Genomic DNA, 24718 nt, shown 5'->3' on the forward strand with positions numbered 1-24718 from the left:
CTGTCACTTTGATTTCTCTGTGTCTTCTACAGCAGGGTCTGACTGTCTAGTTCTCATGCGTGGCTAAGAGCAATGACAGATCTGTATCATTTTGGGAGCTTTTAGAGGCTCCAAGACCAACCTCCAGGACACCTAGGGAGGTATCCTGCACCTGGCATTGGGATTTTCATTAAAAACCCCGTGACTTACAGGGGCAGCATGGTCCACCATGCAGGGCATCTGTCCAAACTTCCTTTTGGGGGTGAGGGTGTGTGTGTGTGTGTGTGTGTGTGTGTGTGTGTGTGTGTGTGTGTAATTTTTGCTTAGGCTAGTCTTGAACTCAAGTTGTAGAGCAGTGGTTCTCAGCCTTCCTAATGTGACTCTTTAATACAATTCCTCATGTTGTGCTGACTCCCAACCATAAAAGTATTTTAGCTGCTACTCCATAAATGTAATTTTGCCACTTTTGTGATTTCTATGAAAGGGTCATTCGACACACAAATGGGATGTGACCCACACATTGAGAACTGATGTTGTAGAGGATGACTTTGAACTCCTGATTGTTCTGCCTTTGGCCCTCAAGGGCTAGGAGTGGGCCACCATGCCCAACTTCTCTATTTCATATGGCCCAATTTGGAAGTCCTCAACACTTTGAAAGGATGTCAAGGAGTTTGATGGAGGCCTAACTAAGCCTGGTCCGCCCTCTTGTGGTGGGAGTTGGTATGACTCTGCAGATGCCTGTGTCCTGTCTATTTGATAGTGAAATATTTATATACATACTTCACATATTTTTAGTGGATTGATTTTACATTTTAAGAATTTTTTCCCCAGAGCTGAGGACCGAACCCAGGGCCTTGCACTTGCTAGACGAGCGCTTTACCACTGAGCTAAATCCCCAACCCCTCATTTTAAGATTTTTTTTGGTGGTGGGGTGGGTGGGGTGGGTAGTGGGTGTGGTGGATGGGGGTGGCTCAGTGGTTAAGAGCATTGGCTGCTCTTTCAGAGGGCACAGGTTCAATTCCCAGCACCCACCTGGCAGCTCACAACTGTCTGTAACTCCAGTTCTACTAGGGTCCTGATGCCCTCACACAGAATATATACAGGCAAATCCCCAGTGCACATAAAATGAAAAAAATATAAAAAATAACCGTTTTTTCTTTGGTGCTGGAGTCATGTCTCAGCTGATAAAGGTACTGGACACTCAGCATGCCTACGTGAGTTTTATCCCTGGGACCCACAGGTTGAGAGAGAATGGAGTCCTGCAATTCATCTTCTGACCTCTCCATTTGATCTCTCTCTGTTTCTCATCTGTCTGTCTGTCTGTCTGTCTGTCTGACTCTGTCTCCCTCTCTCATACACACACAAATAAATGTAACTAAAAATTTCCAGGTTTTTAAAGCTAGTAGTGTGTGTGTGTGTGTGTGTGTGTGTGTGTGTGTGTGTGTGTTGTGTGTGTGTGTGCGCGCGCGCGTGCATGCGCATGTACAGGTGTTTAGCCTACATGGGTATCTGTGCAGTACATTCATGCAGTGCCTGTTGAAGTCAGGAGGGGGAAACAGATGTTCTGAAACTGGAGTTATAAAATATTGTGAGTGCTGGGAAGTGAACCTGGGTCCTTAGCAAGAGCAGCCAGTGCTCTTGATTGGTATCTTTCCAGCCCCTCTGTGTGTGTGTGTGTGTGTGTGTGTGTGAGAGAGAGAGAGAGAGAGAGAGAGAGAGAGAGAGAGAGAGAGAGAAACAGAGACACAGAGAGACTGACTGACTCACTATGTATCTCAAGTTGGCCTATAACATTTGATCATCCTGCCTCTGCCTCCTGAGTGCTAGGACCAGGGCCATGCACCATCACACATAGGTTCATATTACACTTTAGCAAGTTCACCGAAATATCGTGTGATGAGAACTAGTTAGGCCTTTCCTATGGTGTAATTTAATCTCACGTTTCTCTCTGAAGAAGTTATGACCGTCATCCTGTTTTGTGAATCCTTTCAGAATAAATGTTGGTACAGCACCACACTATCTTGATTCTGAATATTTTCTTTCAAAATTTTTTTTGATACAGTCACAATTGTCTAGCTCAGGTTGGCCTCAAACTCACAGCAATTTTCCTGTCTCTGCCTCCCCAGTGCTGGGATTAAAGGCATGCACAATCATGCCCGGCTAATGCACGAACACTAATACCTCCCCTCACCCAGCACGCATATCCCAACACACACATAGTGGTCAGAGGACAGCTACCAGGAGTTGGTTCTCTCCTTCCACAGTGTGGGTCCCCAGGGATCCAATTCATCCCTTCAGGCTTGCCATCAGGCACTTTCATCAGCTGAAACATTTCACCAGTCTCTAAATACTGTCACGTGCAATTCTTGTTTTTGTTGTTTGTTGAGACAGGGTTTCTCTGTGTAGTTTTGGTTCCTGCCCTAGATCTCTCACTGTAGCCCAGGCTGGCCTCGAACTCCCAGAGATCCGCCTGCCTCTGCCTCCCGAGTGCTGGGATTAAAGGCGTGTGCCGCCACAATCGCCAGGCTTCATGTGCAATTCTTATGAAGAAGGAAGCTCTCCTAAGGAAACCAGAAACCAACAGTTCACATCACTGTCAATCAATCACTGGGTGCCCTTAAATTGGTTTTGTCAGCCTCCCTTTCAAAGTGAATTATTGTCCTTGTTAGGGTTTCTATTGCTGTCAGGACAGGAATTCAAGCAGGGAAGGAACCTGGAAGCAGGAGATGATGCAGAGCCCATGGAAAAATGCTGCTTATTGGCTTCCTCCCCATGGTTTTCTCAGCCTGCTTTCTTTCAGAACCCAGGAGCTCCAGCCCAGGGAATGTACCACCCACAATGAGCTGGGCCCTCTCCAATCAATCACTAATTAAGAAAATGCCTTACCACCGGCCTAGTAGAGATGGCTTTGCTCATTGTCTGAGGGGGGTGGTCCCAGTGGCACAGACCCACCAACTCAACTACCATCCAGACCCACATCCTGGGCCTTGGGTGGGCTTACCCTAACATCTACTCCATTGATGATCTTCTGGAGTGTTGAAGGGGATGGTCCTAAGGAACAATAACTGCAGGATCTCCATGACTTGGGGCAACAGCTGGATATCTGAGAAGAGTTTTAGTGAGGGTCCAGTGATGATGGTGTGGCAGAGACCTTGAACCAGACTGATGACTCATTGCAGTGAGTATTTTGCATGTGGGGCTGATTGAACACAAGGGTATACTGTGTGACAAACCACTGGGATCAATGAAGAGGTGTAGGAAAGAAGGAAGAGGGAGATTTTTCTAAATTAATGTTTTTGGGTGTGTCTTTTAGAGGGGCATGCTGCAGGGGTGAGGGGTGGATATGGAAGGACTGGGAGGTGAGTGGGTTTGGGGTGCATGATGCGAAATTCTCAAAGAATCAATAAAGAATTATGTGTGGCCAGAAGCTCACCTGTGTCCCACCTGGTCCCACAGCCACTTGGACCCAAGTAAACACATAGAGGCTTCTATTACTTACCAACTGTATAGCCTAAAGGCTCAGGCTTCTTGCTAGCTAGCTCTTTCAACTTAACTCAGCCCAATTCTATTAATCTATGCCTTGCCACATGGCCATGGCACTACCGGTTTGTGGACAACTTGTTGCTTCTTGGGTGGTGGGCTGGCATCCCCCCATTCTCCTTTCTTCTCTATCTCCAGTTTGAATGTCCCACCTAAACTTATTTTCCTTTACCATTGGCCAAACAGCTTTATTTATCAACCAATCAGAGCAACATGTATTCACAGCACACAGAAAGACATCCACAGCACTTCCCCTTTTCTGTCTAATCAAAAATGAAGATTTTAACTTTAACATAGTAAAACTACATATAACAAAACAGTTATCAAGCAAGAACTAAAGTTACAATATCTAGTCTATTTACATTTGGAAAAATTACAAAATATTTTATCACTTATCCTATGTTTTTTGAAGATTTATTTATTATGTACACAGAAGAGGGCATAAGATCTCATTACAGATGGTTGTGAGTTGGGAATAGAACTCAGGACCTCTGGAAGAATAGTTGGTGCTCTTAACCTCTGAGCCATCTCTCCAACCTCCATTTATCCTATTTTGTGGATTTTTGTGAGTCTGAAAGTTTTATATCTTTTTTTTTTGAGACAGGTTTTCTCTGTGTAGCTTTGGAGCTTTTCCTGGAACTCAAACTCATAGAGATAGGCCTGCCTCTGCTTCCTGAGTGCTGGGATTAAAGGCATGCACCACCACTGCCTGGCTTATATCTAATTTATCTTTTATCATGACTAAGGAAAGCTATAATTATAACTATCTAGTCTTCAACTCCATCAAAGACCCTAGAAGGATATAATATGACCTAAGTAAACAGGAAGTACATTGTAAGCGACTTCCAAAATTCTACACATGATAGAGACATCTGGCTGCCTGGACAGTCACCCACAGTTCCTCTGTAATGTTGGGGCATCTATCTTCAGCCAACAGGCCTAGAGTCTCTGGAAGAATTTTTAGTGAGGTAGGAAATTTGCACAATTGTCTTGCCTGTTGTCAAAATTCATCAGTTGTTTCTCCTTTCGTTCTGCAGAATGTCTGGCAGTTTCCTCCGTGAAGCAGGAACCTTAAGGAGCATCTCACTCTGTTTTGTTCAAGTTCTTTGTTCATTTTCCCATGGGTCCTGCATGTCTAGTTTATACAACATACTGTCAGGCAGTTCAGGCAAGAGCAATGTCTTGCCCATATGGCTAACTTTTGTCATAAAAAACGCAAACTCAATATAGAGTTTCTTCATTGACCATCATATTGTCTGAAGTAGATTGGTGCTGCCTGGAAAAGACATGGCTCAATGTCCAGAGAAGTCCAAGTTCTTAAAATATTTTAAATGTCACATTCTGTAGGTCTTTGAAGTATTTGAAGATGATTTCACTAGTTGAAATATATATATGTATACCTAGAAAACTTAACTAACATGACTATAAGTGTGATTATTATAAATGATGAATTATTAATCTGTATTTTCTAATTATACATTACAATTTTAAATGAGTTATATAAACATAATACCTTAAACAAGAGTAGAAAGATATATACACAGTATAACAAAGTTAACTTTAAATTTGTATCGATAAACTAAAATCCCAATCCAGCAGTCACACAGATGGCCCTCCTTAAATGAAATGGGCCACACACCAAAAACCCAAAGTCACAAATCTGAGAAAATATTAGGGGTTGGGGAGGTATGGGAAGCAGGTGAGGATGAGAGAGGGGGTAACCAGAATGCATCATACACATGCACAAAAGTGTCAAAGAACTTCAACTATTAAAACACATTAAACATATGGTTTGTGCCACTGTCCGGCTGCTGTTCACTCTAACAGGGCAGTGGACAATGTTTAAACACACTCTGGCTTTGTAGTCTCCTGCTCTCAGTCACTAGCTTCTTAGGTTCTAGAACTTTCTTTTGTCTTGTCTTCTCATCATTAGCATCAAAAGCTCATCTCAGGCCAGTGAAGCACTGTAAGCCACCTCATTATATGTTTTCCATTATAAGAATTGCTATGGCCGGGCAGTGGTGGTGCATCCCTGTAATTCTAGCACTCGGGAGGCAGAGGCAGGTGGATCTCTGTGAGTTTGATGCCAGCCTGTTCTACAGAGCTAGTCCAGGACAGGATCCAAAGCTACAGAGAAACCCTGTCTCGAAAAAACAACAACAACAACAACAACCAAAAAAAAACCCAAACAAACAAAAAAAAAAAACAAAAACAAAAAAAGAGAGAGAGAGAGAGAAGAGTTGCTGTGGTCATGTCTCTTTATAGCAATAGAAACCCTAAGACAAAAGTATTGATTTGTGAGTATAATGATAAGTCATTTGAAGTAGTTTTTTAGCATAATAATATTAGTAGGTTTTCCCCTACAGTCAATGCCCTGTCAGCAATAGGTCTGAGGCCTTCATGATGGTTCTTGGCATAGGTTCTGTCCTGTGGAGTGGGCCTTAAATCTAATCCGAAAGTTGTTGGTTACTGTCATCACAGTGACACCACTATTCTACCAGTTGGCATATCTTGCCAGACTTGTCCTTATTATAGCTGGTGGGATTCACAGCTGAGTAAGATTCATGATTACTCTTGTCCTCTGTAGTCGTCATGATACCTTCTAGTACCATGAAAGCTGGTCAGTAGTGAGGAAGCTTACAGCTATATTTCTCTATGTTCTATGACCCAATTATGTGGTATCTTAAGCAACAGGGTTTTACCATCAAGTTCTGGAGGATAAGCAAGAGCAATTGCAACAGCCTGTTATGTTTGGGGGTCATAGGACCCTACTGATCAACAACAGCAAAAGAGGTACCCCATTCTTGTCAATGGGCTTCTTACTCAACAGCCTGTGACATCTAGAAAGGGCATTGTTTCCTTGTTTTAGGGTAACCCCATTTATGCTGTTTACATGTATGTGTATGTGTATGTTTTTGAAAGGTCATGCTATAAGTAGCTTTCTACATGGCATTTTCAAAGGACTTCAGTGTTACTCATCCCTGACCATATTCCATCATCTACCCTGCCCTCTGACTTCACCCATTTAGTCCTTATTCTTACTCCCCATTTGTTGTGGAATATTATTTTGAGGTGTGTTACTTTTATTTATGTTGCATTTGTTTAATTCTGTGAAGCTGTGTTACTGAGCATGTCTAGAACACCTGATGGTCTAATAAAGAGCTGAGCAGCCAATAGCGAGGGAGGAGAAAGGATAGGTGGGGCTGGCAGGCAGAGAGAATATAGGAGGAGAAATCTGGGAGGAGAGGAAGAGACGGAGAAGGAGGAAAAAATCAGGGGCCAGCCATCCAGCTACACAGCAAACATGGATTAAGAGTAAGATACCAGATATAGGGGCTGGAGAGATGGCTCAGAGGTTAAGAATGCCGACTACTCTTCCAGAGGTCCCAAGTTCAATTCTCAACAAACATATGGTGGCTCACAACCATCTGTAATGAGATCTGGTACCCTCTTCTGTATATATAATAAATAAATAAATCTTAAAAAAAAATAAAACAAGAGAAAAAAAAGTAAAAAAAAAAGGATTGACAGGTATAAGAGAATAGGAAAAGGCCAGAGGCAAAAGGTAGATGGGATCAGCTACAGAAAGCTGGTAAGCAACAAGCTAAGCTAAGGCCAAGCATTTATAATGAAGAGTAAGCCCCCATGTGTGAGTTATTTGGGAGTTTGGTGACAGGCTCCCAGAAGAGTAAAAACAAACAACACCTTCTCTTTATACCATCTGCATTTGATCTCCCCTCATTTGAAAGTTTGCCCTCCTCTTACTATTTTCCTGACTTCTATGGGCGAACACACACATCTGAAGATTTAAACTAGCACCTACATATGAGAGACAACAGGTATCTTTTTGGGTGTGGGTTACTTCACAGAGAATACATTAGTTTTGAAACAGGCTATCAAGTAGCCCTGGCTGGCCTCCAACTCATTATACAGATAAGGGTGTTGAATGTCTGATCCTACCTTCACCTCCTAAAGTGCTGAGGTTACAGCCGTGTACCACTGTGTGCAGTTTTTATGCCTCATGGATGCAATCCAGGGCCTCTTGCATGCTGGGCGAGTGCTACATCTCCAGCCCTGATTTTGCCAAGCCTTGAAGTTGATGCCTAGCCTAAGTGATGATGGGGTTTTAATTGTACTCTTTTACTTTTTGAAGATTTCTTTATGTTGGTTTTATGTGTATAAGTATTTTGCTTTGGTGTTTGTCTGTGTACCACATATGTGTCTTGCTGGAAGAATCCAGGATGGGGCATCAGATCCTCTGGGACTGGAGCTATGGACATCTTTGGGCTGCCATTGCAGATACTGGGAGCTGAACCAGGGTTCTCTGTAAGAGTAACAAGTACTTTTTACCATTGAACCATCGCTCCAACCCTTAATTCTTCTCTACAGAAGTAACTACTGTGACATGGTTTATTAAAAAAAAGCATCCTGAGCTCCTGTCCTTCCTATGTTAATCTGGGTGCTGCCTGAAGCAATGTTTTAAGGCACTCAAGTCCACACATAGTTCAACCTGGCCATTGCCCCCATCTTTCATTTGTATCTTGTCAACCATAGTCCAGAGTGTCCACTAGGTGGCGAGCTCATTCTGGCTGCTGGGCCCTGTGTGTGGTGAGTGACAACCTCATGAGAGTGGGTGGACAGGGTGACCAATGTGAAGCCAGCCTCATCTATGCTGTCCCTGGTCCATCTCTAGGAATCAGGAAGTGTCCACTGGCTCTGCCTGACCTCTCTACTCTAAACACAGATTAACCATAAAAAGCAGGGCATGGTGATTCCCTCGCTACCATCATCTGATGACTGAGATACTAGCAAGTGACTAGCTGGTTGGTATGTATACAGTATGGAAATGCTGGTCAAAGGGCTGACTCATGCTCTAGGATAGATAATGGGAAAGTATAAGTAAGGAAGCATGTGGGCTTGGCTGCAGCTACAGCTGGTCATCTGCAAACTTCAGCTTGCATTTGGTCACATACTGAAACATAGTCACTGTAAACTTCCATTAAGACCTCATTAATAGGAAAAAAGACCTCATTAATAAAAAAAACCCCTCATTAATACTCTCACACCCTTCTCTACTCATTGGTGGCTTATTCAATGTCTGATTCTTTTTCTTTTTTACAACCATAAATGCTTTATGGAGTGATGAATGTACATGCCAGCATTCTATGTAGATAAATCAAATATTGATAAAAATAGTGAAAACCAATGGATGATGAAACATTACAAAATAGAAATGCTTCTGCTTCGAAAAATTGTAGGAAAATAAACCATTAAGTGGCCAGGCTTAACACACCACAGAATTAAAATTCTACAAGGATTGACTCTTTCACAAAGAACATCTAAAAACCGTTTGTGAGTGGTGGCCTGAATTTCATCACAAACCAAAAATATAGACACGTTCACAATCTAGTTTTCCAATCTAACATAAAGTCTGGATTTCAGGTAGTGTCTAAGTGCCCAGCGGAAAGAAACCAACTTTCAACACCCACTTGCATGAGTGGGGGCGTGTCTGTACAATAACCCCACCTCCATTTGCTGATCTCCTTCTAAGAGTCAGTCGTTTTTCAGATGATCCCCGAGGTACCTACAGATGGAAAGGTGGACAACATCAGAGGCTTTGTTTCCACAATCCAAGTTACCAGTGAGTCTTCCAGGAGATTCTGCAGAGTTAGGTCATCTGTCATTACCACAGACAGAGTCAAGGCTCTGGGGTGGAGTCCCTCTGGAGAGGGAGAGTGTTTGGCACTCAGGTGGATTCAAGATATGCTGGCATCTCTGCTCTGCTCAGGCCCAGGAAGCTTCCTTTCATCCAGCAAAGTATTGGGAGATTCAGGGCAGAGTGGGCTGGTCACTTGGCTACTTGGCCCTGGTCTTGGGAGAGGAGAGGAAAGGAGGTGGGCACTGGCTTAGGGCCATGGAGGAGTTTGCATGGAGCTAGTTGTATCTGGACAGCCAGGCCTGTGCAGCCAAGATAGAATTGACTGTGTAAAGTGCCCAGTGCAATATGGCCCTGGCATGTGACAGGCCCTAGCATGCAACAGCTGTCATATGGTCCAGGTGCGCTATGACAGGGTGGGCTCTGTGCTGCTCGAGGGCCCACACAGGAATGCCCCTCTGGGGGCTTGCCGATCTTTCAGGGCTACCACCAAGGCACCCATGTGGGTGATGTCTCTGGACAGCAGTGAAAGCACCCTGGATGAGCAGGCTTCTGGAGAATGATGTCTGTGCCTCTTGGGAGAGTTGTATGGCCCAGCGAGGATGTTTCCAGAGCATCTGTGTTTGATAGTCCTCACAGGAGATCTTAGGTGGGGCCTTCTGTCCTTGACACAACGTGTGTGCTGAGACTCTGTTGCCCAGTGTTGTTTTGCTTCGGTAGACTCAGGTATGTCCTTTCCTCTCTCTCTGGCAGGAGGTGGGCTCACCCTCCTCTTCTCTTCAAGGTGGCCCCTTCCATTGGGGCATCTGCAGGAAGAGCCACCCAAGCTATGTGGATCCATCCTTGGTCTCCCAACTCCCCTGCTGGTGGGCAGAAATGAAAAGTCTGCCTACAGCAGCTCTGTAGTAGAGTTTGACATTAAGGATGCTGGATATTTCCAGCAGTTCTTTTATTGTACAGGATAGTTTTAGCTATCCTGGGTTTTTTGGTTTTCTATATGAAGTTGAGTATTATTCTTTTAAGGTCTGTAAAGAATTGTGTTGGAATTTTGATAGTGATGGCATGGAATCTGTAGATTGCTTTGGTAAGATGGCCATTTTTCTTGTGTTAACCCTACAGATCCATATGCATGGGAGACTCTTTACATCTTCTGATATCTTCTCCAATTTCTTTTTTCAAAGACTTGAAGTTCTTGTCATGCAGGTCTTTCACTTGCTAGGTTAGAGTTACCACAAGATATTTTATATTATTTGTGGCTATTGTGAAGGCTATTATTTCCATGATTTCTTTCTAAGCTTTTTTTTTTAATAATTATTTGTATATAAGAGGGCTACTGATTGTTTTGAGTTAATCTTGTATGCCAAAGTTGTTTATCACCTGTAGGAGTTTCTTAACTGTTATTTCCTTTATTTCTCTGTGAAGTTTCTGTCTGGCAGAGTTGTCCATTGATGAGAGTGGAGTGTTAAAGTCTCCCCCAATTAATGTGTGGCATTCAATATGTGAATTTAGCTTTAGTAATGTTTCTTTTACAAATGTGGGTGCCCTTATATTTGGGGCATAGATATTCAGAATTGAGACAACATCTTAGTTGATTTTTCCTTTGATGAATATGAAATATCCTTCTCCATTTCTTTTGATTAATTTTAGTTTGAAGTCTATTTTGTTAGATATTAGGATAGCTCTGTCAGCTTGTTTCTTTGGTCCGTTTGATTGGAAAACCTTTTTTCCAATCTTTTTCTTTCAGGTAACATCTGTCTTTGGTGTTGAGGTATGTTTTCCCTATGTAGCAGAAGAATGGATCCTGTTTTCATATCTATTCTGGTAGCCTGTGTATTCTAATTGATGAATTGTGTCCATTGAAATTGAGAGATATTAATGGCCAGTGATTGTTAATTCCTGCTTTTTTGTGTGTATTTCTCCCTTGTTTGGGATTATCTATTGACTGTGTTTTCGTGGGTGTAGCTAATTTCCTTTGGCTGGAATTTTCCTCCTAGTAACGCTGTAGATCTGGGTTTGTGGATAGGATTGATTAAATTGAATTTGTCATGAAATATCTTGTTTCCTCCATCTAGGGTTATTTAAAGTTTTGCTGATTAGGTCAGACTCCTAGCAATGGTGGAGAAGGTACCTGAACTAGCCTTCCCTTGTACTGAGATTGGTGATTACAGTAATTATCATCATAGAGTCTACAACCAGTGATTGGTGGAAACACATGCAAAGACCCACATCCTAGCATTTGGCAGAGCTTCTAGAGTTCAGTTGAAGAGAGAGGGCAGGGACTAGAGGAGCAAACGGGGTCAAGATCATGATAGGAAAAATCAAAGATAGCTGACCTAAGCTAGTGGCAGTTCACAGACTCTGTACTGACAGCTGGGGTGCCAGCATGGGACTGAACCTCTGAATGTGGATGACAGTTGTGTGGCTTGATCTGTTTGTGGGACCCCTGGCAATGGGACCAGGACCTATCGTGGGTACATGAACTGGTATTTTAGAGCCCCTTCCTTCTGGTGGGATGACTTACTCAGGCTTGATACAGTAGGGAGGGACTTAGTCCTGCCTCAACTTGGTATGCCAGCTGGTTTTGACTACTCAAGGGAGGCCTTACCTCCTTTGGGGGTGGGGTGGGATATGGAGGAGGTGGGGGAGGAACGGGACAATTAGAGGTAGGGGGAATAGTGGTTGGTATGTAAAATAAAAAAAATTAAATAAGAAAAGTTTTGCAGGGTCTAGTAATCTGGGATGGCATCCATCCATGGTCTGCAGAATGTCTATCCAGGACCTTTTGGCTTTTAGAGTCTTCATTGACAAATCAGGTGTAGTTATGATAGGTCTGCTTTTATATGTTACTTGGCCCTATTCCATTTCAGCTTTTAATATTCTTTCTTTATTTTGTATGTTTATTGTTCTGATTTTTATGTGGCAAGGGAACTTTTTTTTCTGGTCTAATCTATTTGGTTTTCTGTAAGCTTCTTGTACATTTATAGGTATGATCTTTTTTAGGTTGGGACAATTTTCTTTTATGGTTTTGTTGAATATGTTTTCTGGGCCTTTGAACTGGGTTTCTTCCTCTTCTTCTATTCCTATTAGTCTTAGGTTTAGTTTTGCACAGGTTGCCAGATTTTGTAGATGTTTTGTGTTAGGAATTTTTTAGATTCAATGTTTTCTTTGACCAATGAATCTAGTTCCTCTATCATATCTTCAATGCCTGTGGTTCTCTCTTCCGTCTCATGTATTCTCTTGGTGAGTCTTGCTTCTATAGTTTCTATTCACTTACTCAGGTTTTCCATTTCCAGAATTCCCTCAGGTGGTGTGTGTATGTTTTTATTGCTTTGATTTCCATTTTCTAGTCTTGAACACTTTCATTTTTCCCCCTGTCATGTGTTTGTGTTTTCTCAACTTTCTTCGCATACTTTAAGATATTTATTGATTTTCTCCAATTTTTTGGTAGTGTTTTTCTCTATTTTTTAAAGGGAGTTTTCTTTCATTTTCTCTTTAAGGACATCTGTCATCTGCATAAAGTTATTTTAAAGGTCATTTTCTTGTGTTTCAGCTATGTTGGAATGTTCACTTCTTGCTGTCAAAGGATAGCTGGATTGTGGTAGAGACATATTGATTTTTTTGTTGTTGATTGTGTTTTTATGCTGGCATTTAGACATCTAGACTTGGGGTGATTGTGTTTCTAGGCCTTTATTCCTGTTACTCTTTGTTGGATGGGTGTTTTGTTCCTTGGTTTCTATTTCATATCTGGTCTTCCATCCTGAGTTGCCATGAGTTCAGGTGACTGATGAGTCTTCAGGTCTGGTAGGGTGTCTCTGGGTTTGGGGGATCTTGGTTCCCTTGTTCCAGTCTGGCCTCTTGTAAAGCTGAAATCTTCTTGCATCTCTAGAATAAGCTTGTTCTCTAGTAAAGCCTGAGTCACATTCTGGGTACCTAGGCCAGCCTGGCCTGTGGTAGAGGTGCTGGGGATCTTCTTTTAAATGGTGTGGACTGTGTGTGTGGGCCTATGGTGTCTATTCTTGCAACTGCTATGGAAAGTGTCTGGGCTTATGGAGTCCGCTGGAGTTCTGTTCTGGCTTGTGTGGCCTGGGCCCATTCTGGCTGGTATTGTCAGTTTCTCAGTGGTGGAAGTCTGCTTGGATTGGTGGTGGGGTCCCAGTAATATCAGTGCCAGGGATAAGCTGTGATGGCATTAAGCTGGGGAAAGATCATGGTGGACAGAATAGGGGGTACAGTTCTGCTGCTAAGCAGGTCACTTACCTGTTCTGGCTCGTGTGGCCTAAGCCTGCTTTGTGGAAGTATTCTGAGGTTGGGAGGAGGGCCCAGGCATGGAGCTGGGGATTATTAGCTGGGAGGGGGTAGGTTTGAGGACTAGTCAAGGGGGATATGTGGGGGTGAAGTTTACCCACCTGTTTTGGCTGGTGTGTTCTATGCCTAAGTGGTGAAAGTCTGTTGGGATTGAGGGAGGGATTCTAGTGGTAGCAGGACAAGGGTTGAGCTGGGATGAAATTGTGCTGGGACAGGATTGTAGGGGACAGAATGGGCAAATCACTTCTCTCTCTCTCTCTCTCTCTCTCTCTCTCTCTCTCTCTTTTTTTTGAGACAAGCTTTCTCTGTGTAGTCCTGGAACTCACTCTGTAGCCCAGGCTGGCCTCAAAGTCACAGAGATCTGCCTGGCTCTGCCTCCCGAGTGCTGGAATTAATGCTATGCACCACCACTGCTCTGTCACTTTACTCTCTCTTTAAAGGTTTACTTTATTAATTTAAAACTATTTTTTCTATGACTGTCTATACCCATTTCTTCCAACATCTAAGCATATTTAGAAACATATTGTATCTGTGAAGAGGTTTTTTCAGTCTGGACCTGGCTTTTGTGTGCCTGTAGTCTTCTCTGACCATGTGAGACAAACCTTGAATTGTCAGGTCCAAGTCTGTGCACATGGCACTGGTGGCTGACTCCACTCCAGTGGGGTCAGTGCAGCAGTCTACCCCACTGGTTCTGAGTTGCACCACTGTTTGCCCTTCCATGAGAACTTAGCCTCATGACATTGGGCATCAGCCAGGAGCTGCATTTTCCTGCCCCAACTCTGGGAATTTGGTGGGCTGAGCAGGCGCAGGTGTTTCTACCTAGTGTCTGTTCAAGTGCTTGGCTACACAGCAAGATCTCTTAAAGGAATCACACTTCTGTGTGCAGTGAATACTGGGCTTGCTTGAGAGATGGTGGTTACTAAGAAGCTGTGTCTGTCTCTGTGTTTGGCACTTTTTTCCCCCAGATGTCTCAGGCCCTCTGTGGATATATGTGCTGCATGCTGGGCATCAATTGTAGTTGGATTTTCTTTGGACATCCAGTTCCCAAATAATGACATGGAGACTTCTTATTAATTATGAATGCCTGACCTTTGCCTAGGCTTGTTTCCATCTAGCTCTTATAACTTAAATTAACCTGTTTATATTAATCTACAGTCTGCCACATGGCTTGTTATCTCTCCTCAGTAGTATACATCTGACTTGCTCTGCATCTCATTATCTAAATCTGTGCATTTGAGATTCTTCCCAAGTTTCTCTCTCTCCCCAGAAGTTATGCCTATTTTCTCCTGTCTAGCTATTGGCCATTCAGCTATTTATTAAACTAATCAGAAGGTGTGTTAGGCAGAGACATATCTTCACAGTGTACAGCAAGATTATCCCATAGAAAGCTAGGAATAATGAGAGAACAAGAAATAGCGCCATGGGAATGATCATGAATTGAGACCTAGCAGCCCCTTCTGAGAACAGCCTCCAGTTCTGGGCTGTATCGTTGAGCTGTCTCCTCCCAATCCCATGCACATAGCTAAGGTCTGATCTTCTATAACCATATAGAGGCAGAGGGAAGTTTCACACCACTATTTTAGTACATCATAGTATAAGTGACAAGGAACATGGAGGAGCCAGATGATGAACACTGAGAGTATGTGAGTCAAAGCACAGACAGCTCCTCTACTCTGTCCTAGAGTGAGCTGCAGGAGATGTGACCTGACTAGGAGTTATGACCTGACTAAGGCTGTGGGAATCTGGCCTCAAGGTGCAGATCTGTGTCTTCACACAGAGATGAAATAGTAATGACTTGACAGTGGAGGAGAATGGCTGGATTCTCTTAAGATAAGAAAATGAGAAGGTACTCAGAGTTTGATCTTGAAGGAAGTGTGGGTGGGGGCATGGGGCACAGAGGCTCAGTTGTAGCAAGTTCTAGGTGAACAGGAAATGGTAAAGGGAGGGGAAAGCCAGATTGTTCCCTTCTTAAAATTAATCGCCATTGTCCAGTATATTCCGAAAAACTTATATTCCCAACTATAATGGGCAGCTTTCAAAATGATTTTTTTCCTAGAGATAATCCAAAAAGAAGTCCCCAGCCTCCTGAAGTATGTAGAAGGTGTGGCAAAGGCTGATGTTGGACTCATGACTACAGATCAACAAAGGACAGACAAAGTAACCCTTTGCCATTAGAAAATTCACCAAGGGGTGTCATTTGCTGGCCCAGATATTTGATTCAATCATTCACTGTCTGCATTGGAGGAACTCCTCCACAGAGCAAAAGATTTAATTCTTCTTGTTAAAAACAACACTGCTTTGGATGTAATCAAGGACAGAACTTCTTCAGTAGATAAAACAAAAAATTCAGGAGAGACCAGAAAACAAGTATTTTGGCAAACTCCTGTAAATTACCAGACCAAAGCTAAAAATACAAATAATGGCCTTGAATTTGAAGGTTTAATAGACACAGAAGCAGATGTAATAACAATTTCACCAAAATCTTAGCATCCAAATTGGGTTCTTCAGGAGGTAAATATTCGGGTTCTAGGGATTGAAATGTTTTCTCATGTAAAGCAAAGTACAAGATGGGTCTAGTGTGCAGGGCCAAAAGGACAGAAAGGAAAATTAAAGCCATATGAGCCTAACATAGTAATGAATTTATGGGGACCTGAATAGTTGCAATGGAAAACACAGATTAACATTCTTCCAATCTCAGAAACAAACCATAAAATAAAGAATATTTCTGAGAAAAATATTAAAATGTATTATTAAGAGCAGTCACTGACTGTTCAGGTTGTACATGATCAGGAACCACAACAGCTGTTGGTTTTTCAAAAGTACCAACTGCCCTACCATTAAAATGGCTAACTGACAAACCTATGTGGGTGGAACAATGGCCTTTGACATAAAATATTTATAGGCCCAAGGACAGCTGGTACAGGAGCAGATAAATGCTCAACACATTGAAGTATCGACCAATCCTTAGAATTCTCCTATACTTGTCATTAAAAAGAAATCTGGGGTGCTGGAGAGATGGCTCAGAGGTTAAGAGCACTGGCTGCTCTTCCAGAGGTTCTGAGTTTAATTCCCAGCAGCCACATGGTGCCTCACAGTTATTTGTAATGAGATCTAATACCCTATTCTGGTTTACAGACTGTATACATAATAAAGAAATCTTTTATTTTATATTTTTTTAAAGATTTATTTATTTATTTATTATGTATCCAGTGTTCTGCCTGCAAGCATCCCTGCAGGCCAGAAGAAGACACCATATCTCATTACAGGTGGTTGTGAGCCACCATGTAGTTGCTGGGAATTGATCTCAGGACCTCTGGAAAAACAGCCAGTGCTCTAAATATCTGAGGCAACTCTCCAGCACCATAAATCTTAGAAAACAAAAAGAAATCTGGAAAATGGAGACTGTTAACAGATTTAAGAGCCATAAATAAGGCATTTCAGCCAATGGGCTGTTTACAGCCTGGAATTCCCCTGCCTTCTTTTTTACCTAAGGGATGGTCTAATATAGTGATTTATTTAAAGGATTGCTTTTTTAAAATAAAATAAAAAAAACCTATACTTTTATAAGAAAAGGATAAAAAATTTTGACTTCATGGTGCCTACTTATAATAATGTTAAACCTCTGAAAAGTTTTGAGTGGAAAGTTCTTCTTCTACAAGGAATGTTAAACAGCCCTACCTTGTGTCAATATTTTGTACAACCGCCATTAGAAATAATTCACAAACAAATACCTCAGCATAAAATTTATCATTATATGGATGATATCTTCCTGATTATTTAGATGCGGACACCTTAGAAAAAATGTTTCAAAAAAGAAAAAATACAAAACAAAATAAAACAAAAAACGTCGGGTGGTGGTGGCACATGCCTTTAATCCCAGCACTTCAGAGGTAGAGCCCGGCAGATCTCTGTGAGTTTGAGGCCAGCCTGGGCTACACAGTGAGATCCAGGAAAGGCGCAAAGCTACACAGAGAAAACCTGTCTCAAAAAACCAAAAAAAAAAAAAAAGTCAAGAAAAAATGTTTCTTGAAGTAAAGAGAATTTTACCTTACTGTGGATTATAAATTGATCCTGAAATATACAAAGAGGACAGTCTATCAGTTCTCTAGGAAATAATATAGGTTTACAGAAAACTCAACAACAGAAAGTACAAATCAGGAGTGATCAGTCATAAACTCTGAATGATTTTCAAAAATTGCTGGGAGACATTTCCAATCTATGCCCCACTATTGGAGTAACAACCTAAGAACTGAGTAAGTTGTTTCAAACCGTAAAAGGTGACAAGGACTTAAATAGTCCAAGAGAATTATCAAGTGAAGTTGAGAGAGAATTGGCTTTGGTGGAAAAGGAATTACAGGATGCAGGTGTGGATTACTACTACCTTCTATTCATTCTCCTACAGAAATTCTTATACAGAGAGAATATAAAAATCTTAGATTGGATTTTTTTAAACCACATAAAAAAATAAAAAAATTAAAGACTTATTAGGAAAGGTTTCTGAATTGAATCTGAAAGGAAAAATGTGACTTCATCAATTAGCAGGAATAGACCCAGCAGAAATTGTGGTACCTTTTACTATTACTGAAATTGCCTCACTATGGTCAGAAAACGAACATTGACAAAGAACTTGCAGTAATTTTGGGGAGATATTAGCAACAAATATCCCCAAAACCAGAGACTCCAGTGTATAAAGAGAACAAAATGGATCCTTCCTCACATTGTATGGAGAACACCAATTTCTGGTGCCCTCACATTCTAAACTGATGCAAATAAGTCATGTAAGGCAGGTTATAAATCATGAAAAATAAGTAGAGTGGCTCAAAACCCTTATATTCAGGTAAAAAAAACCCCAGAGTTGTATGCCATTCTTTTGGCATTATTAGATTTTCCTGTATCTCTTAATATACTCACTGAATTTCAATATTCAGAAAGAGTTCTTTTACATATTGAAGCTGCTGATCTTTTCCAGATGATTCAAAATTAACTCCACTATTTATTCAACTACAACAAGTAATCAGAAATAGAAATTATCCATTGTATATATCACATATTAGATCCCATACAGGTCTACCAGGCCCTCTAGCATAAAGTAATGATGAAATTGATCAGCTATTAATACCAAATGTGCTAGAAGCCTCAGAATTTAATAAGAAACACTATGTTAGCAGCAAAATTTTGAAGAAAGGTTTTTCAATCATTTGGTGACAAGCCAAGGAAATTATATCTACTTGTTCTTTGTGTAACCAAACTATATCACCTGCAGGAAGTAATCTAAAGAGTAATCAAAAAAGTGTAATGTGGAAAATAGATGTGTTTCATTTTATAGAGCTTGGAAAATTAAAATATGTCTATCATACCATAGATACATATTCAGGATTTCAATCGAAAATTGCTTTGAGTTCTGAAAAGCTGTAATTACACTTTATTGGAAGTTATAGCTATTATTGGGATATCTATATAAATTAAGACTGACAATGTTCCAGCATTTGTCTCTAAAAATATGAAAAACTTTACTGCATATTACAATATAACACATATTACAGATGTACCGCACAGGGCTACAGGACAAGCAGTTATAGAAAGATCTAATTGCACTTTAAAAGATATGCTTAATAAACAGAAAAAGTTAATAAAGTATCCCCAGAGATAGATTACACAGTGCTTTATTAACTTTAAATTTTTAAAACGCTAGTGAGAAAGGAATGGAGCTGCAGAGAGAGATACCAGATAATAGGAAAAAATGCTGAATTAAATCAGCCTGTATATTTTAAATATGTGTTCACCTCAGAATGGAAACGAGATATTTGAAGAAGATTTGCTTTGTTTCTGCAGGAAAAGAAAAGCTATGAACACCATAAAAATTGAAGAAGATTAGATTTGAACAAGAGAGATTTCTTTATTAGGAAAGGCAATAGTTTATCAAACAGCATGGCCATTCAATCTAAACTAACTTAAAAGATTAACAAATGTCTTTAATTTGATCAAGTATAGAAAAATTACTACTGTTATTATTATTAGTAAAAGATAATTCTTTTTCTGTTACCAAAAAAACCATTTTGCCTTAACAAAGATATAACCTGCCAGAAAAGGAACATGGTTTGTAATAGCCACCAATTAAAATATGCTGGGGCCTACACACAGTAGTAGAGAGACAATGTACATCAATGGATCTCTAATGCATTGGAACATCATCCAGATGGACACAAGATATTTATACACTACAAATATGAAATATTGAGGTTGAAACTGAAGAAACACATGTGTATCACCACATAAACAGACAATGGTTCTGTGTGGCCTTTGGGTGCTAGATGGGGTTGCTTCCACTATGCCCACACAGGTATGGACTGTTCCTACTTACTGTCAGTATTTTGAGTCCATATTGGGTTCAATCATTTAGTGCAGGACATACCCAGTGTAGACAAACTGCAATGTTAGAATCTTTTATCTGAATTAGCCCTGCTGAAAACAGGAGGTGTGGTAGAGTAATGCAGACAAAGTATCAGAACTGGGCCTGGAGAGATGGCTCAGTGGGTAAGAGTACCAACGACTCTTCCAGAAGTCCTCAGTTCAATACCCAGCAACCACATGGTGGCTCACAACCATCTGTGATATGATATGGTTCCCTTTTCTGGCCAAAAGGGATACATGCATGCAGAACACTGTATACTTAATAAATAAATAAATCTTTAAAAAAAATAAAAGAGGGTTTGGGGATTTAGCTCAGTGGTAGAGCACTTACTTAGCAAGCACAAGGCCCTGGGTTTGATCCTCAGCTCTGAAAACCCCTCTCCAACATTGCCAGGAATCTTAGCTGGGGTCATAATTGCAGATTTCTGGTAGTTTCCCTGGCACAAGGATTCTGCCTAAACCCAAAATGGTCCCTCATCAACATATCTCTTTCATTATTATCCCTGTCCGTCCTAACCTCAACCTGCCCAACTTAATCACTCATGTTTCCATACACCCATGCCCCTAGATAACCTAGGAGATCATTTCTATTTCCCCTTCCCAGAGAAATCCATGTGTGTCTCTTTGAACCCTCCTTGCTAGCTAGCTTTTCTGGGGCTGTGGATTGTAGCCTGGATATCCTTTATTTTACAGATAATATCCACTTATTAGTGAGTACACACCACATTGATCTTTCTGTGTCTGTATTAGCTTAATCAGGATTATTTTAAAAATTCCATCCATTTGTGTGAAAATTTCATGTGGTCATTATTTTTTTTATTGCTGACTAATACTCCACTGCTCAACCCCACACATCTGAATATTCTCCCCATGGCTAACCCTCCCCTGTCACCCCAGAAGACTACAGAGGAATTGGCACAACCCATACCAGTTGGAAGAAAAGATACCTAAACTCCAGTAAGATGATTTTCAACAACAGAAATAGTAATGTGGCACCACTAGAATACAGTGATCCTACAACAATAAGACCTGAACATTACAACACAGATGAAACTCAAGAAAACAGCCTTAAAAATAATTTTATGAAGATGATAAAGGCCCTTAAAGAGGAAACGAAACATTCCCTTAAAGAAATTGAGGACAAAGCAAACAAAAATGGGAAGAAAACAATAAATCCCCTAAAGTCAAGAAAGTGAACAAAACTAACAAACAAACAAAAATGGGTGAAGGAAGTGGTTCAAGACTTGAAAATTGAAATTAAAGGAATAAAAAAACACAAACTGAAGGAATACTGGAATTGAAAAATCTAGGTAAATGAATACAAACTATAGATACAAGCATCACTAACAGAATACAAGAGATGCAAGAGAGAATCTCAGGGATTGAAGATACAATAGAGGAAATAGATGCATTAGCCAAGGAAAAGGTTAAACCCAACAAATTACTAACACAAAACATCCAGGAAATCTGGGATACCATGAGAAGACCAAACTGAAGAATATTGGAGATAGGAAAGGAAGAATCCCAGCTCAAAGGCACAGAAAACATATTCAACAATATCATAGAAGAAAACTTTCTCAACCTAAAAAAGGGCATGCTTATAAAGGTACAAGAAGCTTACAAAATACTAAAAAGGCTGGATCCCCCCCAAAATAAAGTACACACATCATATAATAATCAAAACCCTAAACATACAAAATAAAGAAAGAATATAAAGAGCTGTAAAGGGAACAGGTCAAGTAATATACATAGGCAGAACAATCAAAATTACAAATGACTTCTCAATGGAGACTTTAAAATCCAGAGATCCTGGACAGACATTTGGCAGACATTAAGAGACTGCCAATTTCAGCCCAGACTACTATACCCAGCAAAATTTTCAGTCACCATATATAGAGAAAACAAGGTATTTCACGACAAAACCTAGTTTAAACAATACCTGTCCACAAATTCAGCCTTATAGAAAGTCCTAGAATGAAAACTGCAACACAAGAACATTAGGTACACCTACAAAAATACAGGCCACAGATAATCACACACCAGCAAAATCCAAAGAAAGGTAACACACACACACACACACACACACACACACACACACACCACTCACAACTATCACCCACCACAACCAAAAATAACAGGAATTAACAAACACTGATAATTTCCATTTTAATATACATGGACTCAATTTGCCAGTAAAAAACATAGGGTAAAAGAATGAATAAAAAATAAACCTGTGATGAGTATGTAAAGTCCTTCTCAATCTCTTTTGATTGATTTTAGTTTGAAGTCTATTTTGTTAGATATTAGAATAGCTACAGCAGCTTGTTTCTTAAGACCATTTGATTGGAAAGACTTCTCCAAGCCTTTTACTTTTACTCTGAGGTAGTGTCTATCTTTGAAGTTGAGAAAGATGAGTCCTGTTTTAGTATCCATTCTGTTGGCCTGTGTCTTTTTATAGGTGAATTAATTCCATTGATATTAAGGGGTATTAATGACCAGTGATTGTTAATTCCTGTTGTCTTTTGGTGGAAGTGTGTGTATATTTCCCTTCTTTGGGACTTACTGCTGTGGTGTTATCTACAGACTGTGTTTTCATGGGTGTATCTGACTTCCTTAGGTTGGAATTTTCCTTCTAGTGTTTTCTGTAGTGCTGGATTTGTGGGTAGGTATTGTTTAAATCTGGTTTTGTCTTGGAATGTCTTGTTTACTCCATCTATGGTAATTTGAAAGTTTTGCTGGGTATATTAGTCTAGGCGGGCATCTATGTTCTCTTATTGTCTGCATTACATCTGAAAATCAGGTCCTTCTGGCTTTCAAAGTCTCTGTTGAGAAGTCAGGTGTTATTCTGATGGGTCTGCCTTTATAAGTCAATTGGCATTTTTCCTTTGCTGTTCTTGATATTCCTTCTTTATTCTCTATATTTAGTTCTTTGATTATTATGTGACGAGGGGACTTTTTTTGGGGGTCTACTCTGTTTGGTGTTCTATAGGCATTTTGTATCTTCATAGGTATTTCCTTCTTTGAGTTGGGAAAATTTTCTTCTATGATCTTCTTGAACATATTTCCTGTGCCTTTGAGTTGGTATTCTTCTTCTTATATCCCTATTATTCTTAGGTTTGGCCTTTTCGTGGTATCCCAGATTTCCTGGATATTTTGTGTTATGACATTTTTGGCATTGGTATTTTCTTTGACTGAAAAATCTATTTCCTCTATTGTATCCTCAACACCAGAGATTCTCTCTTCCATCTCTTGTATTCTGTTGATTTTGTTTGCATCTGTGTTTCCTGTTTGTTTACACAGCTTTTGTATTACCAGCATTCTCTCTGTTTTGTATTCATTATTTCTATTTCCCTTTTCAGGTGTTGAACTGTTTCCATCCTATGTTTAATTGCTTTTTTTTTTCTTTTTTACGATTTTTCTTGGCTTTTTAAAAGGGATTTATTGATTTCTTCCAATTTTTTGTTTGTCTTTCCCTCAGTTTCATTTTTTCTTTTTTCTTGAAAGGCCTATAGCATCTTCATGATGGTATTCTTAGGGTCACTTTCTTCTGTTTCTTCTACATTGTGATGTTCAGGTCTTGCTATGGGAGGAGGGTTAGTTTCTGGTCATGGCATATTGTTCTTTATGTTGTTGTATGTACTTTTACCTTGACGTCTGCCCATCTCTTCCTGTAATAGGAATACAATGTGCCTGTGTCTTATTGAGTTGATACTGGTCCACTCTGTGTTTTTTGTGTCTGTGTCTCAGGGGGCCCCTGGGTCCAATCTTAGCTCTTAGTCTAATTAGAGCAGGCAGATTCTGTGTCTCAGGGAGCTGTTCTTGGGTCAATCCAAGCTAGTTGATTCTGTGACTCATGGAGTTGCTCTTGATTTCTTGGTCTAGTGAGAGCTTACAAATTCTGTGTTTCAGGAAGCCTCTCTTCATCCAATGAGAGGTGGCAGATACTATGCTTCAGAAAGCCACTCTTGGTCTAATGAGGGCTGGCAGATTCCTTGTCTAGGGAGGTTACTGTTGTTCCAATGAGAGCTCTTTGTCCAATAAGAGCTGGCAGATAATTTTCCTTGACTCAGGTAGTTGTTGGGGTCTCAAGTGGATGGGTATGGGGGCAGGGCATGTAGATTGTACTATGTAATGGGGGGTTTTGATGAGGGGGCCTTCCCGTAGGAGTTTTGCCTGATGGCCAGCAACTGGGACAGTGTTGGGTGGTGGCTTCTGGGGGATGGACCCAGGGATGGGTCCTAGTGGCCATGAAATCATTCTTTTTTATTTTTATTTTTGATTTTTTATTTTTTTGAAGCTGAGGATTGAACCCATGGCCTTGTGCTTGCTAGGCAAGCACTCTACCACTGAGCTAAATCCCCAACCCATGAAATCATTCTTAACAAAGCACCACAGAATCATTTATGTCAACTCTAATCTTCCCTTCTGAAATTGTCCCCAAACCCTTATCTGGTATTTGTAATTACCTTCCTCTACTACTGGTGGACCATCACGACTCCATCTTAAGATAAGAAACAATCTTTTTACAGGGTCAAAAGTAGTTTATTTCTATTTACTGTAAAACTTAAGTTTCTGGAATTTGACAGGTTCTACACCCTATACCCTGACATCTACCCTCAGATGGTAAGATGATCTGCCAAATTCCTACATCACCAAAATTCCTCTGGAAGCCCCAAGCCTTGGAAACACTATGCCTTGAATTTTTTGGGTTAGGAAAACCAAAATTCTCTTATGTTACTTGTTTCTTTCCTAAACCTTTGCCTAGGGAGGAAACCTATTATTGCAGAAATTATAGCTTACATAATTTGACTAAACTTTGAATAGATG

Source organism: Onychomys torridus, unplaced genomic scaffold (assembly GCF_903995425.1).
Source record: "Onychomys torridus unplaced genomic scaffold, mOncTor1.1, whole genome shotgun sequence".
Taxonomy (NCBI): domain Eukaryota; kingdom Metazoa; phylum Chordata; class Mammalia; order Rodentia; family Cricetidae; genus Onychomys; species Onychomys torridus.